This window comes from Fukomys damarensis, unplaced genomic scaffold (assembly GCF_012274545.1).
Source record: "Fukomys damarensis isolate Sample0158 unplaced genomic scaffold, DMR_v1.0_HiC HiC_scaffold_15, whole genome shotgun sequence".
NCBI lineage: Eukaryota > Metazoa > Chordata > Mammalia > Rodentia > Bathyergidae > Fukomys > Fukomys damarensis.
In genome coordinates this window covers 62,232,258-62,254,159 of record NW_022900927.1, presented here as the reverse complement: position 1 = coordinate 62,254,159, position 21,902 = coordinate 62,232,258, and the positions used below count along the sequence as shown (strand labels likewise).

General features: G+C 45.4%; 1 long non-coding RNA gene across 1 annotated transcript; it reads right to left on the bottom strand.

The window, feature by feature from the left end:
* Window positions 1-15,871: 15,871 nt before the first annotated feature.
* Window positions 15,872-21,893, bottom strand: LOC104867085. Its single transcript, XR_002025580.1, has 4 exons — window positions 19,949-21,893; window positions 19,695-19,829; window positions 18,831-19,078; window positions 15,872-16,005 (listed from the first exon to the last, which is right to left on the bottom strand). It is a non-coding gene; the product is annotated as an uncharacterized LOC104867085 (long non-coding RNA).
* Between the last annotated feature and the right edge of the window lie 9 nt (window positions 21,894-21,902).

Genomic DNA, 21,902 nt, shown 5'->3' with positions numbered 1-21,902 from the left:
GATACCAGGAAAGCTTATGCTGCTCTGGAATTTTCTGTAATGCTTAGAGCTTCAGACTGCTTTAGCCCAGCCTTTTGTGAGGAACCCCCGGTGCCCAAGCTCACTGAGCTATGTTCTAAGAAGCCTCTGTCATCTCCTAAATCTCATATAGAGTGTGACTGGGACAGAATGATCCCAGACAGGGGGAAAGGTCTACATTTTTACAAAGGTAGTGAATCAGTAAGGATTAAGTAAAGCTGTTGTGATGTGGAGAGGACATCATCACTCATGTAAAAAGTCTATGTAGAAAATCAGATGGACTCTATAACAATCCAACTAGAAGTAAGAGGGTACCACAGTACAGCACCAAATACAAAACTCAAGTGCATTTCTATCTACTGACTATGAACAATTAGAAACCATCTATTTATAGTCATGGGAAATATTTTAAAACAGTCCCACTTACAATCACAAGAAAGATTACATCAGTAGATAGAAATAGACTGAAAAACATTTAAGTTGGACCTCAGAGACCCTGTGAAGAGAGAAGATTCAATATTTACATTGCTACAGTCTCAGAAGGACAGGAGAAAATGGATTTAAAGATATTTTACAGAGATACTGAAATGCCCCAAATTTGCCCCCCAAAAACCCAAAAAACAAAACTAAACAAACAAAAATCCCACAAACCTAGAGAGCACATGAACCCCCAAAGAGAGGAAACCCAAATAAATATATGCCAAAGCACGACATAATGAAACTTCTGAACGCTAAAGAAAGAAAAAAACTCTTCAAATGATAGATTACATATAGGGAAACTCCAGTAGCAATGACAGTTGATTTCTCATCTGAAACTACGGTGATCAGAGGGAAGTGGCACATTTTCAGATGATGAAAGGAGAAAACTGCCAGTCATAAATCCTGAGTTCTAAAATGATTAACATAATCTAGACGAAGACGAAGTGGAAAGACAGTCTACTCAAGTGTGAAGGAATAGTATATGGCTAGCAATTAAAATAATATAGTATTGATGGAGAAATCAATACATAGATAAAAATGAAGCAAAAGGAATAATCCAGAAACGGTTCCAAATAAATATACCAAAGTACTTTTTTACAAAATTATAAAAGCAACACAGGGGAGGAAAGATAGATTTTCCAACAAATGGTGCTCAAGCAATTGGCCAGCTACAGTCATAAAAAGGAGTCTAAATTTAAATTCCACACTTTATACAAATATTAATTGAAAATAGATCATAAAATTAAATATAAAGCTAAAAAGTTTTTACAAAAATAATTAGAAAATCTTTGCGATCTAAGCCTAGAAAGAGTTCTTACATGTGATACCAAAAGAGTGATCCATAATACAAAACTCAATTGTATGTCTATCTTCTGACCATAAACAATTGGAAATTGTCTATTTATAATCATGGAAAATGTTTAAAAATAATATCATTTATAATCATGTGAAAGATTACATCAATAGAGAGAAATAGAAAAATTAAATCACAGGTCCTCAGGGACCTATGAAATAGTAAAATTCAATATTCATATTAGTACAATCTCAAAAGGAAAGGAGAAAAAGATAGAATTTAAATATGTTTTTAGGAGTTACTGAAATGTCCCAAATTTGGCAAAAAACAAACAAAAATCCCATAGACCTACAGAATCAAAAAGCTTCATGAACCATAAAGAGAAGAAACCCAGGTAAATTTATGCCAAATAAAAAGAAAAACTAATAAAACAGAGTGCAACAACAAAATTAGAAATAGAAATTTAGTTTTTGAAATTCTACATAAAAAGGATAAACAGACAAGCTATAGCCTGAAACAAAAGTTTGCAGTCATACAACTGATTAAAAGATAAATATCTAGAATATAAAAGTAACTTTCAAAACTCAACAACAAAAACAACAAATGAAAACCAGTTAAATTAAAAATGAGCAAAATATATGAGCAGATATTTCATATGTGTGCGTGTGTGTGTGCACGCACACGTGTGTGTGTTTTCAAAGAAGCCCAACACTCGGGCTATGGTAGGGCTCCTGCTATATGCTTCTGGCCAGATTTATAAGAGCAAAAAGCAGAACTGAATCATTTTAAGTTTGCAGTGTGGCCAGAAAGGAAACATCTGCCAAGCTGAGGTAAAGAACAGCACATTGCTGAAAAGGTTAACATTAAAAAGAATCTAAGTGCTTTGTGCAGTGATGGTAAAGTTTGTATCTAGATGTCACCCAAAGCCTCATGCACTCATAGATGGGATTTGGGAAGGTGACTGGGTCATGGGGTATGATCCTCTGTCCACTGATGAGTCCACTGCTGAGTGGAATTATAGCTAAATGTGATGCTGGGAGGTGAATATTGGTCAGAAGAGGTGTGGCTGGGGGCATTACCTGGAAGGATCTGTCTTCCTCCCTCCTCCTTTGATCTCTTTCTGTTTCTGGCCACCATGTCATGAGCTCTTTCTCCTCTGCTACGCCACTCTGCTGTGCTGCCTGCCTTGGAGGCCGCTGACCATGTACTGAAACCTCCACAAACTCTGAGCCAATATACATCTTTCTTCCTTAAAGTTTCAGGTGTCTGGTATTGTGACTCAGCAAGCAGAAAAGTAAGGATGAAAGATACTTTGAAGTCTTCTCAGAAATCAGTATGACCCCACCCATCACAGGCTCAAGGGTACAAAACTGTAAATTTTCCACTACAAAAGAGAGCCCCAGGACACCTCCTCATTCAGACTGCCTAGGGAAATGTATCCCCAAGATCAGGTGTCCAGGCACTTAGAGGGCACAGCAGCCCTGATCCAAGGGGGCCAGGCTTGTGCTCATGCAGGCAGTGGACCGGGGTATCAGTCACATAATACTGATTTTTCAGGCATGCAGAGTATGATAGTTATAGAATCACAGAGGATTCCACCCAGACTTCAGAAGATGGCCTAGGAGGCCAGGGAAACAAGTGTGACAGAGTCACAGCTCCTGCTTTCTAGAAGCCCAAGAAAGGGCAGAGTGTGAAGTTGTGATAGTGAAGCTGAAGGCACAATGGAGACCCTAGGAAGTTAGAGATGCCAGGAACTCTGCCTCCTTTTCCACATACCCTCGTCACGATGCACTGTGCCACCATAGGGCAAGTGACCACAGACTGAAACCTCTAAAACCATGAGCCAAAATAAACCTTTCCTACTTTTTAAGTTGATTTATCCCTGGTATTTGTCACAGTAATGGAAAGCTAATGCCTTGTTAGCATTCTTTGCCAAATCTGTGTCCTCAGTAACTCTTGTATTTTAAGAGCTTTCCCTTGTATTTCCAACACATCTCCCTTTTTTCTTAAGGTGCCAGATTTAAATTGTATTACTGTTCAGTCAAGAAATGAATTCATTCAGTATAGTTCACCACTTGGATGCCTCAGAAACAGATTCCCTGGCCTGAATTCCCGGGGTCTCCATAGCTCCCTCAGAGCTCACCTCTACTCACACTGCCCGGTGCTCAAGCTCCCTCCCTCTGCACAGGCTATTCCTCCATCCCTGACTTCTGCTTCTGGGTGGCTTGCGTTTCCTGCCTCCCCTCAGCCAGGCTGAGCTCACTCTTCCCTTTATAGGTGTCTCCACTCCAGCCTCCTCAAGAGAGAACATCTGTCGGGCCCTGGGTCACTGTAAGGGATGGGCCTCCCTTGCGGGTCAGAGATCTTAGACCACAATGGCAAATAAGTTCCTCTGGGCCAGAGATTAATCCAGATGGCTGAGGTCAAATTCCTGGGGGTGAAAGCACCCGGAGCTGTACCACAGTGACTTCCCTGAGAACTCAGAACCTTGCGCATGCATTGACCTTTGGCTGAGTTGATGTAAGTGACTGCAGGACTTGGAGAGGGATGGGTATAGAAACTAAGAAACTAAATGAGGGTTCCCCAGAGATATTTGCCAGGGGAACAGGCGAATGTTCTCAGAGCTTATCAGAGAATGCTGGTGCGTACTTTGGTCTTCCTCTGAGTCGCTCAAGCTGAAATAGATCTCAGCTGGAGAAGCCAGCCACGTGGTAACAGAACCACGCAGACCAATGTGATCTGCGCAGGTCACCGCTGGTGCAAATCTGGATGAGCTAATGAGGGACTCTGAGTCCTTACCCCGCCTAAAACAGGCTGACAGCTCCCTCTGCTCCAGGAAGTGAACCTCAGAGAGCTCTTTGGCAGTTGCTTTTGTCTTCCTACATGAAAAATCTGCCTTTTGGGTTGTACAGAGGTGTAGATTATGGCTTGTAGCCACGCCATGGTGCTGCTCGGTTAGAAAACGCCCAAAGAAATCACCCTCGCTTTGAAGAACATGTTGCCCCATGGAACCCGAAACGAAACACAGTTTTAATAATTGCTATTAATTGGAACTTTGCACTTTAGAAAACACTTTTAAATAGTTAATTGTAGTTCACCTTCGAGGGCTTACAATGGCCGTAAATGGAACTAAATGTGCTGTGTATCATCTAATTTAATTTTTACAATGCTTCTCGGTATGTGATTCACGGTATGTGATTATCTCCTTTTTACAGATAAAGAAATTAAAGCTTCCAAAGTTAATATTGACATGCCCGAAGTCACATAGTTTGAGCCAAATCTCTGGTGTGCGTGTGTGTGTGTGTGTGTTCCTGGAAATTAAAACCATGCCTTTGCACTGGGCTACATCCCAAATCCTTTTCTTTTATATTTTGTTTTGAGACAAGGTTTTGGCTAAGTTGCTGTTTTCTAGGGTGGGCTTGAACTTATGATAATCCTGCTTCAGCCTCCCAGACGCTGGGCTTACAGGTGTGCATCACACATCTGGCCAGGCCTCTGGCTCAACATTGTTTAACCCTAAACCCAACCCTGGCCACACAATCTACTTCACTTTCTAGATGCTTGTAAAACCCATGAGGGTTGAATTTATTGGCCCTATTTCAAAAGGAGGCATTTCAGCAAAATTAAGACTCTAGCTCATACCACTCAATGGACAAGAACTCAGACCTTCTAATACCAAAGGAGACACGCTGTGGCACAGCTGAAAGATGGTGTCCAAAATCAGACAGACTCTCATTGGAATATCTGTTGCTGAATATATTTACTGTATGATTTTGGCCAATTTGCTAAGATCTCTGAGCTGTAGAATTTGAGGAGAATTGTAAAGATTCAATGAGATAATTTATACACCAAAAATTAAATATTAATATTCTTCTCCAATAGATAAAAAAAGTAGATAAAAAAGAAGACCTAGCACTCTCAGTCTTAGCTGCAATTCACAAAAATATCCTAGACAAGATAGGTGCAACTTACCAAGAGATGATGTCCCAAAGATTCTTGGAACAGGTGTTGTTTAGAATCCCAAATAGCATTTCCCATATGAATAATTCCAATGTGTGGGTTTGAATTCTGTCCACAAAAAAAAGATATGCTGAAGTCCAGAGTGTCATCTTAGGTGGAAATAGTCTTTAAACCTCTCATCAAATTGTGGTGATATGGGATCAGAGTAACCCCAATCCAATGACTGGTGTCCTCATAAAAGGTGGGAAATTTGGACATGCAGACCAGAGAATGCCATGTGATAAGAGTCAGACAGGAAAGGGACGTGCTTACATGTCAAGGGACACCAGGGCTGTACTGTCTGCCAGAGCTTAGAAAAGGCACAGACTAGATTTCCCTCAGAGCCTCCAGAAGAAACATTGGTGCCAGTCTTTTGGTCCCCAGAACTATGAGAAAATAAATTTCTGTTGCATCAATCCATTGTGTGTGGTGCTTTTTTACAGAAATCCTGAAGAACTAATAACAGTGTGTTGACTGGAGCAGCCCCATGTGCTGCCTGAGATAAAACCAGCACAAAGCATATTGGCTCAAAGCAACAGCCATGCGTTTGGCTTATGATGGGTGCCAGCCACTCAGGCTAATGAAACCATGGCCCAGGGACCAGCCCCAGCTGGGAGATTCCCAAGAAACAGAGTCCAAGCCCCAGGCTGGGTCTCCTAGATCAGAACCCATATTCAAAAGAAATCTTCAAATGATTCTCCCACCTGTGAAAGGTGAGGAGTATGGATGCATCTTGAGCTCAGGTTCCTTGTAACCACTGCGGGTTGAGCATCATCCCCGCTTTCAAGGAGGCCTCCCAGAACACCCTCGATAGAATGCCCCACACTTGTTCTCACCACACCAACTAGAAATGGGAAACAGGATGGAGACACAGAAAGCAAAATCCTGAAATGTCCACTGAGATCTTGTCCTGTGGGTGACACAGCCGTCAACCTGAGGCTAACCTGCCTTCCATGATGAGAAGACTCCCAGCTGAAGGTAAGTAGCACACGAGCAAGTCTTTCTGCTGAGTAAGTGTGTCCTTCAAAGTATTGCTCATGCCTGTGGCCCTGTCCATGTGCTGAGCTCCTCCAGGACGGCCTCTCCGATCCCCTATCTTTACTCTCTCCACGGTTCTTCCTGGCCAGCTTTCACCCATGCCTCCCCAAAGGAAAGATCTCTACTTCTCTCAGAAATCATACTTTATGCAGAATCAAGTATTTGGGCAGTGGAATGTGCTCCACTAATGGTCAGATGAGGCTTTTAAAGTAAGTGCAGCCGCTGATAATGGCTGCTGTCAGTGTCCTTTTCTAAACTGACCAGTCTGTTTCCTGAGGGCCACTAATCCACAGAACTGTGAGAGCGAAATGACAAAATGCACATGAAAATTCTTTGTGAAATTTAAATAATATAGGTGAATTACTCGTCATTGCTCCTGTATTGTTGAGTAGCGTGTAATTGTCCCTTTGACATATATAACCAGATGGCTGCCTGACAGTGCCTGCCCTTACCTTATCTTTCAGAGTAGAACCCTTGATTTTTTTTTTTCTAGGTTGAGCAAGACTTCAGGGTACGTCTTTCTCTCCCTGCTGGCTTGAGTGTTACTGTGATTGCCACCGTCTTGGATCTAATGGAAGACACAGCACCCTGAGGAAAGTTGAGCAAGATGAGAGATTGCTAATACCTTGCATCCTCAGTGCCAGCCCCTTACTTCTTACACTTGGACAGGGACGTGATTAAATCCCTAAACTCATTTTGACCAGTGTTATATCGGTCTCTGTTCTAATACTTAAATAGACTTCCTGTACCCTACTTAATGCAGCACAGATGTGCCAGGGAGGTTTTGGATGTACTGTGATGGTTAGCCCCTTACTCTCAGATGCTGGGCTACAGCTTAGCTCAGTTGTTCAAAGGACAAGGAGGAATATCATTTCCTGCCTGGGCCAGATGATTCTGTGCTATTTCTAACCATCTCTAACTCACTTCTTTGGGATGAGCATGAGAGCACATAGACCTTGCAACTGCATGCCCACTACAGGGGCAGGGAAGGTTTCAATGAATACAGCACTTGTGAACAGATTGTGGTAAAGTGACTTTGCATGGTCAGCCAGGCAACGCTGCGTGTTGTAGCCATGACTGTCTCCAGGATGTAGGTGCATTCAGTGGACCCTTGAATGGTGACAGGCCTGATGCAGGAACAACTGGGGCTATGACCAGAACTCTAGTTTTAACTTACAATGACAGTCTTGAATTACCACCCAAGTGCCAGCCCCTTGTGCTTCCACAGAGTCTCAGGTGCAGATTTAATCCTTAAAGGTACAAATCTCCAATGATGAATGTCATTACATGGTATACTTAAAATGTACTAATAATTATAAAAAAAGATTTAACCCTTAAAGAGCTCTGGAAGGAACATGACAACATCCTCTCCTGTGTGGGGCTCACTGAGAAATCCTGGGCCAGTATCTCTCTGAGGACCCTGAGATGGGCCTGTGTGCAGGAGAGAGACTTTGAAGGCTGTGGAGAGAAGTCTGAGACTTCAGTTGGCCAGCTGGAGTTACAACCAGCCCTCGGGAAGGAAGTGAGTTCATAAGTCAAGAGTCCACTGTACTTTGAAATCTTGTGCAGCCATTTTCTAGACTTAGGCTTACTTTTCTTGCACTAACATGTATATAATATATACATACACAAGATGTACAGTTACCTGAAAAAAAGACAGTTGTAGAATACCATATAAAAAGTAACGTCAAATATTTCTAAAACACACACACACACACACACACACACACTCACACACACACAAATTAGGTTTTCCTAAAACCTCATATATGAAAATACTATAAAAATACAGGGAGGTAAAGTTTAATTCCTACCATGTAACAGTGACTCCCTCTAGAATGACTACTATTGGAAGGGGTAGTTATTATTTAATACCTAAACATTTTACCGTGGGGATTAATTTACTTATTACTTGGTAAGTAAAATTAAAATGTTTTTAAGAAAGAGGTATTGACAGTGTATAACTAGTGATTTTATTGATGACTCTACAGATGCTAAAAGTATTTAGCCATATTTTTCAGTAAATATATATATAGGGAGTGGAAGTAAATTTGGTTTAGCACATAAACTAAAGCCTAATTTAAAAAATATATATATTTTACATGCTTTTCTCTAAAAGGCAAGCACTTCAGCTAGATTTGATTATCAGGATAAAATCACCTGCATGTTTCTCCCACACTTTCCAGAATCTGTACAGCGGGCTCTACTGAGCCTACGTGTACAGCCCTGACTTCCCCAGCACAGAGCTCTGACACAGCGCGAGAAAAGAGAAGTCCAGCCGCACAGTTCAAAGCAAACAATGTCTGACGCGTGGGAATCCCACGGGAAAATCCATCTGCTAATCACCTGAACCGTCCACACCGATTAATGGGGTGCCTAATTACAAAGCCTACCTCGACCATTTAACTGCGATTTCTCTTCGGCCCGACGTGGACCATTTTCACGTGTAAATGAAACAGGAGTCAGGAGTCCTCTGCCAGCATCACCTGTCATCACCACCTCATCTCCTTCGCGTGTATTTCCAAATTCCAAATGTGTGTCTCACTTCTTTCTAGACGTCCTCCTGGGAATGGTTTACGATTGCACGCAGATGAGCACTTGCCACTTTTATAGTTATCTGTATCTTTATATATAGCTTGAGCTACATATCAGATTTGTTATGTGTAGTCCATCAAACAAGTGGTTTCACATATTTTACTGATTAGGACAATAAAAGTAAGAATTTAAATAGACGGCCCGAGTTCATCTTACGTGGGTGTGGTGGGCATACTGAAGTAGCACTGGAGTGAGCTGTACTTGGGGGAGTTTGACCTTTCGCACCGCGTGTTCCATGGCTCTGAACAGTCGCAGGGACGGTTTTCTCTGCCATCTTCCCCATACTCTGGCACTGCTGTCTCACTCTCCTCCCGTGACCAGTGTCGTGCAGAGAAGCTTCGTCGGAACACGACTGCATGTGGGTAGACAGAGTGCCATTTCCTTGCTGTTAGTATCGACCACAAACAGCCCCCAGGAAGCTTATGGGGAGCTGACCGTTGGCTCAAGCCCAACTCTGATGGCCTTGAGAAAAACCCCCGGGGAGCTCGGCAACCCCTCAGTGCCCAGGGTGCACTCGGGTGCCAGTGAAATCAGAATCTCTGGACTTGGGATCTGCACTTCCCTATGTGAATAATTCCCTGGGTGCTTTCCACAAAGAGCCCAGGTTGGCAATCATGGATCCGGGTGATAGAGTTGCCAGCAGCTGCCTAGGGGACTCAAAGCTACTCGGTCTCAGAGAACAACATTGCTGTGGACACAGAGACCACGGGGGCCTTTGCTTTAGACAAATTCTCTGCTAGAGGCTTTGCTTCCTGGACGCGTGGTTCACTCCTTCGTCTCCTTCCCGTGGCTGCCAAATCTCCCCAGCTGCCATGTCCCCTTCCGTGCTCTGTGCCAGCCCATGGCTGTGCTGCTTCCTCTTGCGCGGAGCTGTCCGGCCCCTGCTTTTCCACAGTCCTCGTTGAGCACTAACACGTATAATTCGCTTGTCTTTATTGTTAATAACTGCATCAGCCCTCTAAGAATGGAAACTTCCCGGCACGGGGACCTTTCTCTGCTTTCTTCCCTAAATGTCTAGCATACAGTGGGTGCTCAATAAATAACTCCAGCATGAATAGAAACTGGAGCTCGAAAAGCCCTGATAGTTGGCTGACTCTGACCTTCTCACTGAACAGATGGGAACACTGTAGCACGGAGAGGAAAAGACGGAGATCTAAGACCATGGACGAGAGCCAGGCTGCAGCTGAACCGAGACAGAGCCTCCTTACCTGGCACACCGACCCCCGTGCCCTACGCTGGCTCCCTTCTCTCTTGGATGCAGATTTCCTACTCAGGAGTCTGCACACAAACACATCCAAACAGTAAACCCCAAAGCCAAGCCTTTGCTTCTCCTGGGCTTTCCGACATCCACTCTGTGCTCTTAGAGGACACATTTAGCACTGGACCTTGACAGATCGGAGTCGAAATCTGACAGCCATGCTGCCCTGCATCAGGAAACGCTCGGAGCCTGGAGACCATGTAGCGAGATTGGTTTTTACCAGCTTTTTATTTATTTATTTTCCTAGCGATTTTTGTTTTGTTTTGTTTTCCCTAATCTGGGCTGAAATAAAGACGCGGCGAGACATAGGCTTTGAATTTTTGTAAATGAGCCTGCTGCTCACTGCACTTTTCAGCGAGATAAGGCCCAAACAGCATTTGCAGAAATGCTCCGCTATCTCTCCGGCAATCCGGCTCCTCTGCAGGCCCCTTGGTAACAGCTTGGCAAATCCGCAAAAGGAATGCGACTATATAGTTTGTGTGTGGACTGCGGAGTTATTATGGCTTCCAAATTGCCTAGCAAGTCATTAATCATAGGCCAAGAGATAGGCCATCGCAGCGGCCCGCGGTGAAAGCCCCCAGTATAATGGCAGCAAAAGCGTGTTTAACATGCAGCTCTTGCCAGCACAGATATGGAAGGGGGAGAGGGAAGGAAAAGAAATCATCCCCCTTTTAGGAAAGAAAACTTCTACTTATCTTTGATTTGCATTCAGTCCTCCCTCAATAGTCCTTAAGCCTGTTATTTAATTCATTTTGGAGCCAGGGTTCATCACAAAGCAAAAACCCGAAGCGAGACCTATGCAGTCCGTGACCTCCAAACCCCTCGTCTTTTCTTGTCAGTTCTATGTCATTTGTGCAGTTGAACTCCACCAATTTGAAATGCTGACCTCTTCCATAGGCAACCTTATTCTCCTTTCGTGAAAGAAAAGCCCAGAGCCGACAAACCACTCAAGCGGGAGATGGCAAGAAAAGAGAAAAGTGGTTGACTCATAAATCAATTTCCAAGCCCACCCAAAACCCACACACTCATTGAATGTGTGTAAATTTTTAAAATTTTGCTGAATGGGTTTACAAAGAAGAGAGCTCTGAGCACACTGGTTTTTAGAAGTTGTGAATTGGAAACAGAAAGGATAGAAGTGAACACCCGGCTCCCAGTGTACCAGAACCACACGAAGGCCCCTCTCTTATGCCTGGACTCCCCAGGGATGCTTGAAAAGAAAGGTACAAAACAAGCATAGGGCTAAAGTCCAGTGTCCCTGGCACAGGCATCAGAGGGGTGGGTGGACTTCAGTTACAGAGCCTCGGAGATGCTCAGCCAGGAGCGGGCTGGCCGTGGCCCCCGTAGCGTGTGCTGTGCGTCTGCCTGTACCCAGATTTGCCCTTGCCAGGTGCAGGTCCTGCCCACCCTACAATGTAGAACTTGATCAAAGTGGGACACCTGTGATTCGAGTAGCCGATTTGTTTTTGTTGCTGTGTCTGTCACTTCTCATCAAGCCAGACATAAACTACAAGAGATGATTGAAATACACAGTGAATATGTAATTTTTAAAAAATTATCACAGTGATACATATTGCTATGTTTCCCCATCAAAATTCTCCTCCTCTTTGAGCCCACTGATCCCTCCATTCTTGCGCCTCTCTGAAGCTGCTCTGGACGCCCTCTTTCATGAGTGTCTTTACAGGGTGTGATAAAAAATGCGGTGAATGCTGCTGCCGAGTGCCCTCCAACAGAAAGGCAGGCACAAAAAACCACGAGGCTGTGTCCTCATCCACCTGATTCACTGGATCTGGCCCCGCACGACTTCTGGCTCTTCCCCAAAACCAACATGATCATGAAAGGTGAATGCTTTGAATCAGTTCAGGACATTAAGGCAGCCAGGACAGCCTAATTAAAGACAGTCAGGAAGAGGGCTTCCTGGCCTGCTTCAGAAAGTGACAAGGATGATGTGATGAACGTATTCAAAGCAAGTGGGAGCATTTGGGGGAGGACTCCTGTGTCTCTTACTATAATGAAAAAAATTTTAATTTAATCACACACTATAGTTTCCATCACACCTACTATCTACTATATACTGTTATTTAATTCAAATCCACACATACTGAGACACTTTCTGGGTGTCTGTACTAGGCTCTGAGAATTTGAGATATAGTCTTTTTCTGAAATATCTAACAGTTGAGCATGTAAATAGAGCATAAAAGCTCCCTGATACAGGAAAAAATTATGAGAATAGAAATATGAGTCTCTGCTTTAACACATTAATCAGTTTTTCTTAGATTCCCCCCCATGCTCCCATTTTCTTGCTATAAGGATTTTTAGGCTGAAAAGACAATTCCCAAATCAATTTGCTTTTGCTGAAGTCCATTCCTTCTGTTCCCTAGACCTCCTGACACCTAAAGAGTAAAAATGCATAGTTCCTTTCTTGTGTTCTGAAAATTGAGTTTCCCCCATTATGAAGCACATGCCACGGAACTCTTTTATTTCAGTTACTTTCAAGATTCATAAAACATTGTTTGACAATTAATAAGGACACACAGATTGTTAGAGTTGAGTGAGATAAAGCATCGTGGAGTTTCCTGGCTCCTTTTCTTAAGAGCTATTTTTCTTGGAGCCACAGAAGGCTCCTTGTAACTTCTGGTGGCCAATATGAAAAAGTTCATCCTGTCTCTTCTCTTGAAGCAGGCTTTACTGAATAAAAGTGAATCTGGAAGTTTCTCTCAGTTCTAAATAGTTTAAAGTCTTTGGATTTTGATGGTTTCTTCCACCCTAGGGGGAAAAAAGGCAAAGCCATCAACAAATAAATTATGGGAAATTGTGGTTAAGGCAACTAAATAACAACGGAAGATACGAAAGCTCCAGAGAAAACAGTGATTGATCTGTGCAAAGTGGGGTCAAGGAAGACTTCCAGGGAGAAGTGATACTCAAGAGGTCAGATCACCACACAGGATACCTGCCGAGGCAGAGAGGAGACAAAAAGCAGAATGTGTGTGGAAAATTCTAAGAGATGTGGCATTGCTGGGGTGCAGGGGCAAACAGGAGTAGTTGGAGATCTGGTGGGGCTACAGACAGAAGCCGTGTCACCAAAGCCCTTCTCAATCTCTCAGTAGGATGGAAGTTCCACGAGAGAGGCCGCCATGTTTCTTTTATTTCAGATGACCCTGATACTGCCGAGCAGGCTGCTGACAGGTAGCAAGAAGTCCATCAGTGTTTGTGGAATGACTAAAGAAACTACTCTTGTGGACAGTGGGGAAACCACAGGAGTATCTGCAGCAAAGGAGAGAGAATTTACCCACTTAAGAAAGACAGTGTCCTTGGAAGTCAGGTGCTCTGTACACTAGTTTTACAGCGCTGAGGTGGCCACAATGTAGAGGATGGATGGAGACTACTGCAGACAGAAGTCTTGGGAGAAACCGTGAGATCCTAAAGAAAGGTCGAAGCAGCTATGGGACTGAGAATGCAGAGGCTGAACCTAAGATATATCTAAAAAGTCGGGACGCAAGACATTGTTTACAATGCATGTGCCTAATGTTTCCTTCAAACTTCTGGATACCTTTAGAGCCAAAATACTTCTAAATTTGAAAGGTGACGTGTCTAATCCTTAATCTAGGGAAAGAGCACAATAAATAATTTGAATATTTTTTCTGCTTTTTCTGGAATTTTAAGGCATCACGTGGAATATTTTGGAGCTGAGGGAACCACTGGGTGGAGAGGATGAGAGGGGATCAGAAGTGACTCCCCGTCTTGTGGTTGGAAACATTGGGTGGATGGAAATATCACAAACCAAGACTGGGGAGATGGTCTTTCCAGCAACACTGCTCTCAGAGCCCACTAAATCCTTAATGTGGGCTGGGTTAAGACCCATAGAGGCATTAGGAATGTGAAAATCAGGAAAGAGTAAAGACATAGTTTACAGGCCCGGCAGGTGCTACAGGCAGATATCAGTAATGAGGGAAACTGGTTGGAGAAAACTTCACCTGGCATTGATGGTTTGACAGTCTTACAATCTGGAAATACTGATAAGATAGCTTTCTAACAGACTACATGCAGCCAGGGATGTAGCTCAGTGGCACAGCACCTGCCTTGCAAGTGCAAGGTCCTGAGTTCGATTCCAAGTACCAAAAAATGAAAGAAAGGAAAAGAAAAGAAGAAAAACTACACCAGAATTCTTGCCATTCATCCTAATCTTGGACTCCTGCTGGGTGTCACCTGGGACAGGCCACTCACTGTTTCTATTATCTTGTGACTCAGGCAGTTGAAGGTAACCTTAGGGTGGGGCTACCTTTAAAATGCAGTAGCTCCATAAGTGATGTTGGAAAATCAGACCCTGCCTTCCCACTTAAAAGTACAGACAGACCATGAGGATTAAAAGGACTGCAGACAGGTCCAGGCTGAGGGTGAGGCCCATGAACTGATGTGAAGTGTCGCCTGGGCTGAAATCTACTGTGCAAGGAATCTCGAATCTTTCAGACCCAATGCCTAGCTTCATTTCCTTCGTGTTAGTAGAACACTACCTGTTTTTGAAGCAGTGATGTGCTGGGTTTAAAAAGGAAAATCCCAGCCTGATTTCATTTTATTTTTGGAAGTTCTCAGAATGGAGCCCAGAAACTTCATACTGAGCATTTGGTCCCCAGCCTTTTTTTTTCTTTTGAGACAGAGTCTTGCTAAGTTACTACACTGCCCAGCCTGAGCTCTAACATGTAATCCTCCTGCCTCAGCCTTCCAGAGTTCTAGGAGTACAGGCTGGCTACCTCCCGCCTCATTTTAGAAGTGAGCAGCTTCAACCGGCACAATCCTTTTGCTCTTGATCCTTCCTCCACTTGCTTAAAAGCACATGTGGTCAGGAGGTGGAGCAATCTTCCTGGGACCACAAGACAGCAAGCTAAATGCCAAGGAGGGCTGGGGAAAAGCCCAGCAGCATCTGTGACCCTCGTGGCACTGTGGGGCACCACACACCCAGAGTGGATTTCGACAAGTGGGCTTCTCAGGGAGGGGGGAAGGGGAGAGGGAAAGGAGTGGGATAGAGGAGGAGGGTGGGGGGCACAGGAGAGAGCGGGGAGCGAAGGAAAAAAGCCCACCCTTTGGTCTCCAATCATAGCTGGGATTTTCTGCTCACGCCCTCAAGCCTATTTCTGGTAAAAGTGATAACGACCTCCCTTGTAGAATGATGAACAAGCTCATCTCCCTGCAACATTTACAATGCTTGAAGATGTGCATGTAATAAATTACTGCTTCCAGTTCACAGACACTAAGAACCCTAAGGGAAGGTTCCCCAGGGCAGAGACCTCATCTGTAGCCCTACTGCCCAGCACAGACCAATGCCCACTCCCTATGAGTGATGGGAAGGGAAACAACCTCTTCCACCTAAGGCTGATTTCATCTGTGTGACACCTGCCGGCTCATCATTCGGTCCACCCGGCTGCCCGGCCCTGCCCTGGGTCAGCCAAACCCGTACACAGGAATGTCACACGGAAACCATAAGTTGCTGCCGTCCCCAGGGTGGCTGATCGAGACGCTAGGGAGGTGGTGAGGCCCAGACCTTTGGCATGGACTGAGCTCCTTTGTGCTAGTGGTCCCTGGTGACATTTCCCCAGAGCTGGAACACTGCAGGAGTCTGAGGAGGCTGCTAGCACTAACTAACCCTGCCTGGGAGCAGTGGTTACAGGGCAAGGTGAACCAGACAAGACATACTTGCCTGAAGGAAACGGGACCACAGGCACCGCGGCGTTTTCCAGCCAGGCGTCTAAGTGAAGTTTTAAGGAGACTTCGCTGTCACCACTATTACCGTCCTAAGGCAAGGACCGGCAAAGAATGGCTGGAAAAGCAAATCCTGTTGATGGAAACAAAGTTTCATCGGAACGTAGGCACACTCATGTACATACTGTTCCTGGTTGTTCTTGCACTGTAACTGCAGAAGTGAGCATTTGCCTAAAATTAATAATATCCCCTAAGCCATCCTTTATGGAAAAGATTGCAGACCTCACTCTGAACTACAAGGTATTTGTCTTTCTTCCTCTTCCTCCTCTTCTCCCTTCTTTGCTTTTTTTTTTTTTTTTTTTTCCACTACCAGGGACTGAACCCAGGGCCTTCACCTTGAGCTACATCCCGAGCCCTTTTTAATATTTTATTTAGCAAGAAGTTCTTGCTAAGTCTCTGAGTTGCACAGGCTGGACTCAGACTTGTGATCCTCCTGCCTCAGACTCTCACCTTTGTCGTTTTTTTGTTGCTTTGTTCTGATTTTGGTTGCCCAGCTCTTGAGTTCACTTCCCTGGGATATTCTTAAGCATTTTGGTACAACCTATCTCTGAGTAAAAAAGCAAAGGCAAGTACTCTACTCCCCCACATCCCTGACCTTTATGTCTCAACCAATCACGAGTTCCCACCACAGGCATGAGCTTGAGGACCAGAACACGAAGAAGCAGAGACCGTGGAGGATCCACTGTGGGCACGATGGTAGCCGGGCCAGTTTCCAGCCAGTAAGCATCAGCGGGACACCCAGTGCTGGTCCTAGAGGCCGCCTGGAAGTGGTCACTGCCGGGTCCAGCTACGCTGGGGTCCGTTTAAACTGCTCATTTGAGTTTCATTTGTTTCGGCTCAATTTCTGATTCTGGAATCAGTCTTTCTAGCAATTGTACAAACTACCCAGAGCTCTTTCTGTCTCCTTCTTATTTAAATTGGCCAGATTTAATTTCTCTCTCTCGCAACTGATAAAAGTCCTCTTTCCCACTTGTATGTGGTTAGCAGTTCGCAGGTCATCTCCCCACGTGGTTTTTGTTCTTCAGACAGCAGCTCAGAGTCTATTTTTCTGCTCAGACAGTAGGTGAAGAAACTGAGGCTAAACGAAGCTAAACAGCATCTGAGTCGACATTAGAATCTTTGTCTATGGGCCAAGCAGGCAAAAGTCTTTTTATAACACTGTGCTCACTGGCCTGATTTATAAGTTAAACAAATTCCCACTCCTCTTCAAAGACAGCAGAAAGCCAAGGGCTCGGCTAATGCTTACCAGCATCTTGTCTTTTTTTTTTTTTTTTTTTTTTGCCTCCTTTCTTCATGTCCAGGTGGCTTTATTTTTCATTTGAAAGTGTCATCACGACGTCATTAGCAAAGCACTGTTACCTGACCGCAGGAAGAAGTGTCCCTGGGCCATATGGCTGAGTTTAATCTACACGGTCACGGTGTAATCCCGTTGAAATGGCTTCCCTTTGCAATCAAAACCGAATTTCACACTTTACCAAGATGGGGACAGCTCCTGTCTTCCCCAGAGTAATATAGATCTCCCCAGGCAGCCAAGGCCAATGGAAATGGCTTTCTTCTGCAGGACAGCAGCAGGTGGGGGGCAGGGCTGGGAGGTCAACATGAATGGGAAGAGGCTGGAAGGAGAGGGAGGAGCTCTAGGGGCATCTGAGTCCAAAGTAATCCTCTGCCTTCACCTCCTCCAGATGGACCACTGGGGACGTCCAGCCCATGTAACTCTGGAAATGCGAACTGAGAACATAAGCCACCTTTATGGATTGGTGGCTTCATCTTATCCACCGTTGTCATTTCCAAAGTTAATTTTCTGCTATATCTCCTCCAAAGGGCTTTGTATCCAAGCCCCTACTTCATCAGAATCCCTAGTGACATGTACCATAAGTGAAGCTTTTCTCGTTAAGTCTAGGGTATGAGAGTTACTGGAGTAAATATGAAAAAACAAGTGAATGGCCCTAGTGAGGTAAGACAAGCCAAATAAAAGAATGAGCTACTGCTTTTTAAAGAAACTTTACCAAGTGGTAACATTGTCTAAAATTATAATACTCATGCTATGTTGGTGTTCATACATGTGTCCCTGCTGATGAAATTATATCAGATTCAGTGTTTCTACCCTCAATCAGGAAACACAAATCCAAAGACCTCTAAAGGTACATTTGCCCTGACGAAGCACTTTACTTTCTAAGATCTGTCTCCAGGATGCATAGATGGATAGCTATGGGCATATACAATCGTTGGTTTATAACATTTTCTTTCATTTATTCACAAATAGCAAACAAATTTAAAGAAAAAGAAAGAAACCTATTTGTGTAGAAATCCACAGATTAGTTAAGATATTATTGTACATTCAAGAAACACTTAAAATTCTGGAAGAAATATGCAATAGCTAGTTTTTTTGCTGTTTTTTTGTTTGTTTGTTTGTTTAGTTTCTGTCAGATCCCATAAACTATAAAGGGAACATGACAGCCATCTGGACTGCTGGACCCTGAGGGTCCAGAACAGGACATGGGAAAAGATTTGTTGATTTTATAACTGAATTAATACACATTCTTATTATAAGTAGAAGAGTGAAAGGGGTGGGGAAAACACACATATGTGTGTAATTAGATGCTGACTTTTTCTCTGGTTGGCTCCTCTCTTCTTTTATATGCACAATATCACAGATGCATTCACATTAGTAAACATAAATCTACATCGCCATTCAAATTCTGCGTGACATGCCATTGCATGAACTTTAAAACATTATTTGAAGCAATAGTCTACATTAAAGCTTCAAGTTGTTTTACATTTTATATATATATAAAGAAGATAATCCAGCACATGCTTTTGGGTGCCTGTCTTTTGAATTTGCCGGATTTTTTTTCTTATTAAAACTATCTATTTAGCTGTCACACAGCAAGTGCTTACTTGTGTGTCCCAGTGAAGGAGGGTGACATTCCCGAGAGTGGGGAGATGGGTCCAGTCGGCCGTCACCGTGGCCACCTCAACAAGAAGCCGTCTGGAGAGAGAGGATGCACTTCCTGTGTGCTCCATCGTCTTCAGCACCCCCTTCCGTCTCCTCGGGACGCGGAGACACCGTGCGTGGAACAAGAGGCCAGACGGATCTGTCCTGGTTCCCCTTCCACGGCTAAGAAATCTGGTCATTCTGTTTTATCCTGGATTTGTAGGGCAAAGAGCTCATGGATCATTTACACAGACCGCTTCGGCTGTGTCTCTGTGGCCACACAGTGTGCCGTCTTCATGTCAGCCCTTCTCTGTGATGTGCTGGGGTGGGCAGGGCATGGCTTGTAAGGCCACCTATACTTCAAGTACGACAGCGTTTGGACACATTCGGCCAACGTGACATTGTATAAAATAGCCTCAGAGCAGCCTCATCTCTGCAGCCCTCCGTTATTCCGGCCAGCAACCTCGAGGCATCTGTGTGCACTGAGGACCGACTCTGTCCTTGGAGTGAAGACACTTGCGTGGAGGAAGACGCGGAAGGACAAGTGGAGGAGAGAGCAAGAGCGTGCTGAAGGCAACCCTCACTCTCCACGGTCCGGGACTGCCAAGGAGAACGGGGGCCGAAAGGCAGAGGAGCCGCTGACCGACTGCGGCAGAACTGTTAAACAGTCCTGGCTTTAAAAGCGGCAACGTTTCTGTTTTCCTGCTACTTCTTTTTTACAGGTGTTTTGGAATTTGAAACAACTGATGGGATGGTGGGGAGGCACAAAGAGGCAGCGGCCCAGATCTTGGCATTCGGGGAGTTGAAGGAAGTTTAAATCATCTCACCTGTGCCACCGTGTGCAGCGAGAGTAATGATCATTCCTTAAACTCCTGCAAGTGGTTTCCTGAAAATTTCCTCCCAAGGCCGGTGGAAGAGTGCATATTTCTGAACCACTCCGGAAGGCAAAGAGGGTAAAGCTCCTAGAAGACAAGCAGAGTGGCTGGATTCTAACTCCCAGTGCTAATCCCCCAGCAAAGCAGTCGCTTCGTGGGGCCTAAGCTTTCTCTTCCATAGAATGAGCTGACAATGTCCTACTCACTCTGCTAGAAAGAGGGAAGTAACAGCCAAACCATCCTGCTCCTCCCAGAAGATGACCACTCATCTCTTGGAGGTTCCAAAACTCTGCACTCCAGTAGACAGCTGCTCTGAGACACACGAGACCGCCCCTCAGGGCCCTGGCAGCGTGGGCCCTGAGGAACAGCAGCACCCAGAGCTCCTGAGGACTCATGGGCAGCACAGCATTTGTGCCTCGTAGATGCGCTCCCATGCAGGGAATATATTTTCTTTACACACAAAAAAACTGAAAAGATGAATTCCCATTTGATTGTCAACTGAGTTCTTTGGAGCATCTTTTCTGCACTCCATTCCATGCTACTACACACTTTTACATCGTCTTCTTCTTTTATCTTGGCCGCTAACCTGGCAGGCCGTTACTTACATTACTTCCTCTTATGGAGAGGAGAGGCAGAGGTTCCACCCCAGCTTACTTGGCGGTGCATCGGGTAACTCCCCTCCTGCCTTCATTCCTCTCCTCCCCTCATCAGTACATGAATGTCAAGTCCAGACCAGACTATTGAAAGAGAGACAACATAGCCTTGGTAATGCAAGGACCGTGGCAAAGCACACACTGACCAGGGCCGTGCTTTCAGCAGGAAGCACATGCAGTTGGCCTTTGGATCTCACTGGAGAAACAAAAGGCAGCATTATGACAGGAAGGGGGCTGGAATTTGGGGTCAGGCAAACCTGAGTTCGAATCCTGTTTGTGTCGCTCCTGAGCTATGTGACCAGGGGCTAGACCCACGGCCCTTGAGTCTCACTTTCTTCATCTAAGGAAAATATAATAAATGCCACTGGGTGGGGGGGTTCGAATCATTAACAAAACCAGAGGCCTGGCCCTTGAACAGTGCTCATTAAGTAGCATGTAAGGATGCATTGTTTCTCCTGCAGGAAAATCCCCCACTGCTTTTAGCGGGAGAGATCTGTCAGGTCTGTGTGCAGGACCATCTCCCGCGACTCCACCCCAGGCATCCACAGCTGAGTCTTCAGAAGCTGGACCTGGGGGCATCGCAAGCATCGGGATGCTGCAGAAACCACCTGGAGGCTGAGGCGGCTCCATCTCCTTTGCTTGCAAACCCCTGCCCCTCTGGCCTGGCAGGCTTCACGTCGAGGTTCAATTCGCCATGCCAGTTTGTATCTGCAGCCAGCCTGACAGGCCAGGAGAGGAGGCGTTAATGTTTTCTGACAGGCGACCCCTAATTGTGGGAGCTTTTCTTCTGGGCCTTCCTGTGAAATTCTGACTTAGGCAAGCAGCATAACAAAGTGGTCCAAGGCCGCACTACACTGGGCTGGGGCCTTGAGGGGTGGGCTGGCCTGGCATTATTCATGAGGACTCTCAGCTCTTTTCTCTTTTAACTAACCTTTGAGTTTGATCAGAGGGCCGGCCGGCCTCCCTTTCACCGAAGGCCCTGCTGGCACCTGGACAATGGACCCAGACCGTTTTCCTAGCGCAGAGCGTGGGCTGGAGGAGGCCGGCCGTGTGCGCTGGGCTGAGGGCCTGGCCGGCTAGCTCGGTGTCCTCGGGGCAGGGTGGCTGCCCCAGGGCGAGCTGCCACCTCCCCAGGGCTCCGCAACTGCGACCCGCAGGGGCAGCAGCGGTGCAGAGCGGCTCCCCTCCTCCTCCACGCTCCCTCGCTCCCTCCTAAGGCTCGCTGGCTCCCCAGGGCTCCAATCTGGATACCTTTGCTTTTGTTTTTCTTTCTTTCTTCTACCCCTTTTTTTAATCCTGAGGGCGAGCACGGAGGTCAAAGCAGGGGCCGAATGAATGGAGTGGGAGACGGGAAGGCGAGGAAGCCAGAAAGGAGAACGACCAAGTCGAAGGACAATCAGGGCAGGCGGCAGGAGCGGGGGACCCCAGGCTGTGGGACGGGGAGGCCCGGGGTCTGGGAGCGGAGCAGGTGCTCAGCTTTGGGCCCGGCGTCCGCTTCCCGCCCCAC